Here is an 11,157-nt window from a genome sequence, read left to right on the forward strand (position 1 = left end):
CAGTTGGGCACCTTAGCAATTGTTATCACTAATTTCTTCTTTTCAGTCCATTCCACTTCTATCAATGTACTGAGTCAATTTCCACTCCAGTCCACTAACTTCACAAGTGAAATAACTCTCATGAACAAGCTCATAGCTTGTTCCAAATTGGGAGAAAAGTGGGACAATAGGATAACACTGGCACTTGCATGGGATGGATGGCAGAAGTGAAGAGGTAAATTTAGACGGGCACAGTTCTTTACAATAACATTTGGAACTACATTTGTTTTAAAGCACTTTTAAAAGAAATCAAGAGAAATGTACACTAGTAAGCAAGGAAAAGGAGGAAAAAGAGAGAGTTTCAGGACTGAATATAGGTCAACAGACCAAGGAAAATAAAGAAAAGTGGTGCCAGTAGTGACCACTTACATACAAAATTTTTTTCTTATGACAACACATCCTGGTGGATCACAGCACTTCAAAAGCTTGAAATCACAAAAAGTTTTAGATATTTCCCATGACCTAGCTTACAGTGGATCTGAAACTAATGCTCCTCATGCCAACACACCACAATGTGGTTTGGCACTATGAAACACTTACAAATGAAAGCAGCAGTTGGTGAAGTGTAACAGCTGCTCAGATATTCTACTTGAAGATTCATGATTAACTCTTCAACACTAAAGAGAATGGTGAAGTTGGATAGTTTTATTACTGTATGTCTTGCATCTTTTCAAATCCAGAAAATCTGGTGGAAAATACGTGAGTTTGAAGAGTGCAATATGTCTCTATGAAATTATAACCCATTTCTCCTCCAGGTTTTCCATCCCTCAAATCTGGGCCATGTTTTGCCTCATCAAAAAAAAAAAAAAAAAATGGGACAGTGATCATTATCCAGTTCCTTCTCATCAGGCCATATCTATGTTGATTGTCAATTCGGAGTTTTGTGTCAAGAAACTCATGTAAAATCCCTTAGAATCTTTTTCTCTGATTCAGACTCGAAACTACAGAATCAACTTATATGAAGAGAGGAAATTAAGACATCTGCAGCACATAGATGGGTTGTGCATCTTTGGAGGAATCTTTGCAGGTATTTGGAGGGGTTTATATTTTCTGTTTGCTTATTTGAACATTAACTTTAATATTTGACAGCTTTACATTTTCTTATGGTGACTTGGTCTCAAAGCTATCTCAGAAAGTCTCATATGAGGATTCAGGGAGCACCTCAGAAAATTTCTCACTTGTATATGTTGTAGTGACAAATGTGTTATAAACTTCACTATGTGGGGACCTTAATTAGGCAGAACTTTTGCATCTCTAAATTCCTCCTCATTTCTGATACAAATGAAATAGCTCTTCTCCTCAGCCTCTCAACATGTCTTACTCCCACCAAGCTTTTATTGTCATTCTTCTCTCTCCAACATGACACACATACTTATCCCAGCTTGGTAGCCTTGCTGTAGGATTGAGAAAAGTCTGACAGCATCTTTGGCTTTCCTAATTGAGCCAAAGAAATCCAGCATGCCAGGTACTTCTCAGAGCAGAAGATTTCCTCTGCTTCCAGGATTAGGCCATGCCAATCTCAGCAGTCGCAAATAGTATCTGCAATTGGTATGTAAAAATCCATCATGGAAAGCTGCATGCTGGAGCATGCTGGAGTAGTTTGTGTCTCCATGTGCCATATGTTTAAGTGAAAGAGTGTGACAATCACAGCAGCACACTGTCCAGAAGTCATAAGCAGTTAACAAAATGCAACATGATTGTTGGCAGGCCTGCTGGTCTGGGTCATGCAGCCAAAGCTGAATTTATAAAACACAGTAAACAGGATGGCAAGACAGGAAAAGCAGTTGGCATGTGAAACCATGCAGCAGCCTGACAGGAATGCTCTGAAACTGCCTCCAAATTTCCAGGGCTTCATATTACCATTTATTTCTGCCTGTCTGGCCCAAATGAGGACTTATCTGCCCGTCCTTCCACAAGAGCATAGCTCTTGAAAAGTAAGTTTAGACATGAGTACTCCAAAGTTTTACTTAGGAGAGTAATATCCCACATCTGTGGGTCATCAAAGATGTTGCAATTAGACTTCAGTGCTAGAGGTAAGCTCAATTGTTTCGCAGTAGAGAGAAAAAGGGGTTTACAGGCAGGCTGAAGCCACTTTCCAATTAGGAGTGCTGGGCCACATTTTCATGTGTGGAACATTGTGGCACAGACACGTAGCTCTGCACAGTCCCCCATCCTGTCCACGCTGTGTCGTCCCTGCAGAAGAGAGGGTCTGTGTTCTTATGCTGAACAAAAAGTGCATTTGATGGGGCTCTGATCTCTGCCAAATTAAAAAAATAAAGGAGTGGATTGGGTGTTTTATGCAAGAAGGAGGGAGCTGTTTGCACTCAGGCAGCAATTATACCCTGAAATCCAGAGGCTGACGGTTGCTGCTCCAGGGCAGCCGACTGCTTCCTGCAGCTGGCTGCTTAATACTGCAAAGGTGATGAAACCTGAAGGGAGCCACTGAATAGATGGTAATTATGACTGACACAATGACGGCTTGTGCAGACATGTAACTGTGAAACAAAACACCGCAGTTAGCTAACAAGAGATCGGTATAAGTTTTTTCACCGGCGCAGTGTCTCCCGTCTGACACTTCTGAAATTGGAGGAAAGAAAAGCATTGTGAGCTTCAGCATTCAGAAACAGAATAGGCCAGACAAGCTGAGGGTAGAAAGCCAACATCTGTCCCTTTCAGGATGATTATAGCAGATTCTGTTTTCATGTTGATTTCTGAAAACCTGTTTTTTCTTACTTGCAGTTTTTTCCTTCATAAATGTCTCTTTTGGGTTGTCTCCCTGTGATATGGTTGACTACACTACACCTCCATCCCTCTCAAAGACAGAATCCTTTGAAGAGTTTCAAATAACTATAGCGGGGCATTTGTGGATCCAAATCCATGTTATCTCTCTTCTTTTTTTTATCTAGGGGACAAGAGAGGCTTTCTTGAGTTATAAAATCATGCTTTTATACAGACAGCTATGGAAAGGACACTGGGACATCCTGTTCAATCAGCACATCTTTGGAACTTCCTAAAGTATAAATGGACAAAAAAAAAATCTTTTCCCTGCACAGTGAAAATATCTGAGATAAATCAGAAATCTTCTAGGTTTCTATAATAATAGTTGTAGGTAGGAAAGAGGAGAATAAGGACTCAAATTCCTTACTAACAACATAAGCACTGATCTATACTCCTTCTTTCTTTCCCCCTCTTTGAAGTGGAACATGAAATGCCCTGGCACAAGACCTGCTTTTAATCTCATATGAAACTAGTGTCCAAAGTTCACAGCTGAGATGGGAATTAGGCAGAGGAGGAACCTGCACCAGATGAGAGCCCGAAGAGCACGTGTGCTAAGGATGGCAGAACAAATTATTTCTGTCACCACAGTGTGAAAAGAGACAAAAAAACCCCACTCTGTCATTGGAAATCTTATGCAGTGGAAGTATTTTCAGAAGCAGTACAATTCCGCGAAAGATGCCCATCTCAATCGATCTATACTTTTTAATGAAAAGAAAACATTTCTGAAATTTTCCAGCTGTTTTCTGATTCGGCCCACAGTGGATTTTCTATCCATACAAACTCAATAGCATACTCTTCACTAATATACTCTTCTGCAATTACCCAATTTATAAACTTGTTACATCTCTTTTTCATCCTTGGAGATTTCTTTCTACAGGAAAGTGGAAAGTCTTTGCTCCACCCAGCAGCCATGCCCTTCTTTGGGAAAAACTGCCTAATCCCCAAACCCACCAGTTAGAATCTGAGCAAAAAAACCCTGGCAAACCCTCCAGCAAACATATAAAAATCATCCATTTTTCTTATGGCCTTTGCAGAATGATTTTATCGCTTCCTGTCACAATCATGAAATTTTTTCTATGGTGTCTAAACAACTGTACAGCTCAATGATCATACCTTTTAATCTCTACTTAAAGAGGCAAAGTTAGCATAATGTAGCTTACACAAAGGTGAATGGAAAATACTTTGTTTTTATGCAACTACAGATTATTGTTCAATGGCCAGTGGTTTTGTCTGTGCAGTTTGTCTCTTGTTCAGGAGACATACACATGTTCCAGATTTGGGGCTAATAACTGTTAGATAAACTGTTTGAAGAAAAACATCAATCCAATTTACGTGTCTTCAATTATTTCACTGTGTTGAAACAATATGATTCAACTTTGTTTCTGAGGCCAGAGAGTGGCCTGTGGAAAGCAGCTGCTGTATAAATAAACATACAGAACTGTGTTTGTGTCCCTCCCCAGTGGCATTTACCAGCTATTTATTTCTCCTGCCGTGCAAAACACTGAACACTGAGAATTAACTAAAAGCAGGTTTTCCTTTCCTGTATTTTAATAGAGAAAAAAATAGTGAGTGTGCCTTTAGGGCTGCTTTCTATATTCTGCTTTGGATTCAGTTCTTACCTAGATGTTGTTTAAATGCATTAGGCTGTCACTCCATCTACTCTAGCATGCTGTCTTGGGCAGTGGCCAGTGCTTTCCCAGAGGAGCTTTACATGCCTGAAGGAGAAAGGGATGGTAGGAAAATAGCAAGGTGTATGATCAGTAAGAGGAAAGACACACAGCTAAAGTTATTTCCTCTTACCCACAGCTCTCCTTACATCACCTGGAGCAAACAATGTAATAGCAGGTGCATGTGCTGTAGACCCACGACACACAGATCACTGGAAATGCAGTGCCATGAGGGAAATGTTGGGATATGTCTGCATAATAATATTAGAACTATTGAGTAAGCCTGCACATTTGAAAGGGCAGAAAAAGCTGCTGTTCTAGATTGTCCTTCACCATGCCTGAGAAGCAAGGAACATATTATATATTAGGATATTAGGAGCTTTATCTCTGTTTCAGATAATCCAGGTCTGCAGCCTACTTTCTGTCATCCAGTGAAGGGTGATAGCCATGGCTACAGCATCAGTACTCATCACACATTCCACAGTACAAATAACTGGAGGTTTATAGAATAATTGAGGTGTGAAGGGCCCCCCCACAGGCCTGTGGTTGTCTTCTGATCAAAGTAGGGCCCATTTCAAATGATAGAGGTAACATCAAAAATTAGGAAATCACTTGTGTCCTGTCTCATACGGTGAACACGTTGAGAGAGATCAACCTTACCATGCTTGGGGAGAACAAGGAGGGTCAATGTAGAACACCTTGAGGAACACAGATAGACAGCACAGATTGGACATAAAAGAATGAAACAGCTTCATGAGTTTAAATATTCCTCACAGTGGCATTGCATCTCCAAATGGGAAGGACAGGAAACATGGATGTTACAGAAGTTGTACAGAAAACATTAAAAAAAAAGGTGGATTTTCCTGTTGTTTTTTTTGTTTGGTTGGTTGTTTTATTTTCTTTTCAATTTCTGTACATTTTAGATGGGTTTTCCTGGCATTACCAAATCCTTCAATTATAATCACCTGGGATTGAATTTCTTTCCCTCTTTTTTAATAAACATAAAACTAAATTGTTACATAACCCTGAAATTCCAGAGCATGGGGGGTTTGTATGTATAATCTGCATAGATGAAGCGTCAGAGTTCACAAATTAATCACCAGAAATTAGTGACATGTGAAAGTGGGCAGGGAATCCTAACAGGCCCCCAAGAGGGTGTCTGAGGAGACACTTTGTAGAAATCTGTGCTGACTTTCTATAAAAAGAGTGCAGTGTAGTTAATTTTAACTACATATTATGCCTAATTAACTCATTATGCAAATACGTACATAATAAGCCACTCTCATCCAAGGGCCCAAAAATCCAACAACCATGTTCTGAAATATCACATCCTAAACCTTTAATACAGAGAGTGAGAGAAAGGAAAAAAGAGTCAGGAGAATGAAAAAAGCTCAAATAAAGGGCTTTACTTCTGGAAGGAAGAACAGCAGGAGCTTTTCAAAACATAACCACTTACCTTTTTAAAGAAAATAAATATGTAGCCTGTTCTGACTCTACAGCTGTGCTTGTTCTGTCTCTTTTTCCCACGCCTACTCATCTCCTTTCATTTCTCTCCTCCAGACCTCTTTTTCAATGTTTTCAGCATGCTTTTTTGTTCCACTTTCTGGGGCAGCTGAAGCCCTGAAGACCTTGAAAGAAGTAAGACAGAGAGCTGTAGACCAAAAAGGAATCAGAGTTGCAGAAAGAAGAGGTGAGCTGCCAGCACGTGGGGGTACAATAAGGATGGAAGTGGGGAGGATTATTTGGGGTTTCTACCTGGCAAGAACTTACCAAAAAGCAAGATCTTAAAAAAAATAAATGAATAAATAAAAAATTAAAAATAAAGCATTCGAATGTCCACTGCATTCATTCCAGCAAGAAAGTACTAGAGCATTGAAAAAGTTGATCACAACAATGCCAGCTCATCAGTCCAGGGAATGCACTGGAAAATCATGTCCAGCAAAAAAGTTATCTCCCTAAATGGGCACAAAACCATATCTCCCACTCAATTTTAATGAGGAGGGACTCCCTTTTTTTACAGACATAGGGCACTGTGACCTCTGCTTTGTTTCCTTGGGGTTAAACTACCATCTAAAAACATCCAACCCTTACTGCTTGTCATTTCTTCCTCTTGCTTTGAGGAATAAGAACCAGGATTGTCAGCCCAGATATGTCCCATCCAAAAGTTCTTTAGTGGACACCTAACCCTGCTACCAGCCTTATTTTGCTGCCATGGGCCTCAGTGAGCAGCCCTTCAAGTCCTTTATCCTACAGCCTCCTTCAGCTTTGGCATTGTTCAGTATTTTCTGAGCAATATTTCCAGTTACCTTACACATTTTGCCCCAAACCTCTCGAGCATGTAATATGTGTTGAGTACCCTACTTACTCTGCAGTCTTACCAGAATAATAGTGATAATGTTTTATCTGTCCAATGAAGCTTGTCTGGCATCATATACCATCCAAACAAGATTTTGAATTGTATTTCCATTGGAGATGATACCATCACACTTTCCAACTACTTACAGATACAGGCCCAAGTCTTATCTGCCAGATCCATCTGCGATTCCCGCTCCTGTTTCTCTGTATATTTATGGTCATGTGCTCCCTCTGCATTCCTCAGAGCCCAATAAATCCTGCCTGCCAACCCCTTCGTCACCTCTGCCTCAAAACAGATTGCTTCAAGGTCAAGCAGTTCCCTTGTAATGTACAGTTTAACCTGATTTGTGGAGGCAAAGCTTTGAAATTTTTAAAATAAGGCTAAGGTAAAGTAAAGCTTGCAAATGAAACTCTGACGGTAAGCTGGAGTGTTTCCCTCTCCAAAGAGTTCGAGCAGAGGGCACTGTGCCATCTGAAGCCATAAGAGCTGAAATTATGTTATTTATTACACAGAAGATGTGCATCAAATAGGAAAAAAAAAAACAAATGCTGACAACAGAAAGTGATCAAAATCCCATCCACGAGCAGGAGAGAGACTGAGGGAAAAATTCTCTCCCGGTCGGTCTGGAAATTCACACCAGTGAATCCCAGGATTACAGAACTTTCTTTGAAAAAAATAAAAGGAGAAATTTGGAGTAGAAACCTTAGAATTATCTATACAAGTAATTTCAGGGTTTAAAAATGTTCTGTAATACTTTGTCAGTTTTCAGCTGGTTCTGGCTGCCATGTAAATGGTGCTCCACTGCTGAGAGGTTGGCTATTTTTTTGAGACAGTAGCAGTGGAGATCTGAGACCAAATATTAATATGGGGGTTTAAGATGTGGAGGTAAAAGACAAATGTGATCACATAGGTAGCTTGTGCACATTAACCTTCTGAACTTCATTGCCAAGGGTGGATGCTTTATGCTTAAAATAACAGTGTGGTGAACATGCTGAAGTGTGGTAGCCCCTATGGTAGAGAACTGCTACAAAGTAATCCTACAGCATTGGTCAGTAAGATTTCAATGGTACTTCAGATTTTAAAAATAGTATATGATTAAAATTGTTATGAAATCTAAATAGCCAAAACCTTTCGGCCTGACCTCCTAACGCCTTCGGAATAGCTTAAAAATATGCCTTCATTTAAAAAAAAATAAAAAAATTATATTCTGCTCACACTCCTTTTGAACCCTGAAAGAGTCCAATTTTCAGCTTTCTTCTGTACAATGAAAACCTTTGTTTTTTAATAGAAGCTGTAATTTTCATGTACTTACCTGACTCCAGGAGTCAATCTTTAAAAAACAAATAAATTTCCAAAGATCATGAGAAAGGGCATAAGAACACATCAGGAATAAGCAGAAAAGACTCCTTGAAAAGGCTTAGATTCCAGTAAGTTCCACTCAGCATTGGCTAAATGGATTAAAAGCTGTCAGGCAAGTAAAAATCTAGTAACAGATGCCCATACTGTATATACATATTTTTTATTTTAATGAATAGTTCCAATGATAAATAACAGCTTACCCTATTTATAGAAAACTGATATTACAAGAATATCAGATTGTGCTATTACACCCCCTCATGCATACCAGTTTTCTATATGGAAATTTGATAATGACAAGAAATGTTGCTTTTAGAGATTTGGGAATAACAAAAAGACATGGACTTTTTGTGTTGTTGTTGCCAAAAAACAAACAAACAAACAAAAAAAAAACCCTACCTATCTATTTGATTTTTCTTTTTAATTAATATGGAACATAAGGATATTTCTTTAACAAGAAGCAGAATTTAAAGTCTAAGGAGAGACCATGAGAAGAAAAAAAAATAAATAAAAACAAAACACATGTGAAGATTGCATTAAACTCTTTTCATTGCTGCTTTTATTTCTTCCTTAAAAACTAAAGGCATTTTGAAACTTTGCAGAAGTAAAAAAAAGACAAATCAAATATCCTGGTAATTTTCAAATTTTCAGGTTTGCTACCCTTCCTCACACGTTTCACAAAATGTATCACAGTATTTACCAATATGATAAAAAAGCACCTAACACTAACATTGCACTGTGTTAGGAAAACTGCCCAGAAGAGCTAGTATCGAAATATCATGTAAAATTCATGTGCTAAGAAAAATTCCATTCAAACTGAGTCACAGAGCCTCATGCTGTATTTGTAAAATTCTCAAACATGATATGAGAGCATTATTGCCTTCAGGCTTGTTATTTCATCCCCTGGACACACAGACAAGCATATCATCCTTTCATAGGATTGATCAGCAAATATCCTCCAGAGCAGTTAGATAAGAAGGCATTCCCTTCTGCTAGCTGTAGGTTTTTGCTGTGTTGCATTTATTACTGTGGTGTGAAAATCTCCCACTGAGTGCAATACCTTTAAACACTTCTCTGGGTTTTTTTGTTGTTGTGAGGCATTTTGCCAAGTGGTGTGTTGTGTTATTTACCTTGGAAAAGAATTGTTGCAGCATAATTTATTTTGGTCTGGGCAGAAATTAGCTATGGAAGAAGTTCTGAGACCTGTTTTCTCATTACCAGCAGGTCTTCCATCTGCTTAATTAGAAGTGCAAATATTTGGAAATCTGAAATCCTTCAGCAATGTCTCAGATAGCATTTCTTTGTTGCAAGATCTGAAAAGTGATCACTGATAATTGTTGATTGTGCTCTGTGTGACTGTAATTATATGGCATTGATCTGATGTTCAGACACCACAGTGATGAGCTTAACACAAGAACCTAAATAGACTAGATACAATTAGACCAATAATCACTGAGAAGAGGTAGTTTAAAAGGGCAGAGGGAAATCACAAACAAATGTGAATGACTGAAAAGAAAAAAAAAATTTAAAAAACACAACAAAACCACAAAAAACTTCCTGAATATTTTATCCAGAAAAGCCTGCTCCGTCATTTAAGCTGCTGATCGGATACCAGTTACCTCTTTTTGTGATAAAAAAAAAAAAAAAACCACAAAAAAACCAAAAAAAAACCCCCCAACTATTTAATGCTTGCCTGCCTGGAAAAATAAAGAGACTGCAGCAAACCTTCTCTGAACTAGGCAAGCATCAGACTTGGGCAGCTGGCCAGACACCTCAAGGATTGTCCCTAAATACCAAGGGACTATCAGATCAGCCGGGTAGGGAGGTGAGAAAGCAGGAGACAAATGTGAGAAGGGAGAATTCATTTCCACAAGAATGTCTGCTTGGCACTGTATAAAGTACTTTCACATTAGCATTTAGCACACCAGCCACACAGCTGTAAAAGGGTAGAAACCTGAGAAGGAAATGAGATAAAAGGGGAATATTGCTTCTTAAGTGGGCTGTGAACTTTCTGGCTCTAATTGATCTCTTACCATCCCACGCAAAGGAAAGCAAGTGGCACGTTCTGCAGATGGATCATTACTAGCTCATACACAGGAAAACCTTTCTACCCCTCCCAACAACTGCTGAAAATAGGGTTCACTCACAGGCCAGCACGGGTACACCTATTCTTGTATTTTAGGGAAAGGGGAGACACCGGTGCTGATGGCATGGTGACAAAATAGCCACCTGGCATGTGGGCTAGCCACATGGCTAATGCCCCCGCATCTTCCCCTCATATTGTACCATAAGGGAAGGAAAAACTTTAGCTCAGCTGATGAGGAGCAAAAGCTTTTTTATTCAAATGCTTTCTCAAGAATCATCAGATCAGTGTATTCAAAAGCCCCACATCCAATGCAAACCAGTATCATTTCCTCAAGAGTTTCAGAAACCTCCCCAAATAATTATTCACCGTCAGGGTAAAGGGATGCATGAAGGAGACTGTAGCTGAACAAGAATGATGTGGCTGTGGCTGCAAAGGCTGAGAGAAGGACTTTAAGAAGGCATAGGCTGGGGAAAGGGAGGTTACACTTCTGTCAAAGCAGATGAAATGGCTGGAAAAATAAACAACCTTTCAGGCAGGAGGCTCTTTGCATCACTCTTGTGAAATGTTAAAGGAGTATTTTACCCTTGTGCTGGCAAAGTGCTAAGAAACAAAATGGCCAGGAATTTGGAGTTGGTGCCAGAAATGCTGATTTAGCTACCTTCTGAGAAGCTGTCCCACTAGAGAAGGATCCAAACCTTCATGGAGCTATGTGGAGGCAGATGGAGGCCAGGGAAGGCAGCATCGCTCCAGTCAGCTCACAAAAACATGCTCTGTGGAGCTTTTTTGTCAAATCAAAAGTATACCCACTTTCTACAATTTAAATTCACAAACAACTTAAAAGAATTGTTCAGTAAATAATTTCACATAACAAGTGA

This window comes from Cyanistes caeruleus, chromosome 2 (genome assembly GCF_971803275.1).
Source record: "Cyanistes caeruleus chromosome 2, bCyaCae1.hap1.1, whole genome shotgun sequence".
In the NCBI taxonomy this organism is placed as follows: domain Eukaryota; kingdom Metazoa; phylum Chordata; class Aves; order Passeriformes; family Paridae; genus Cyanistes; species Cyanistes caeruleus.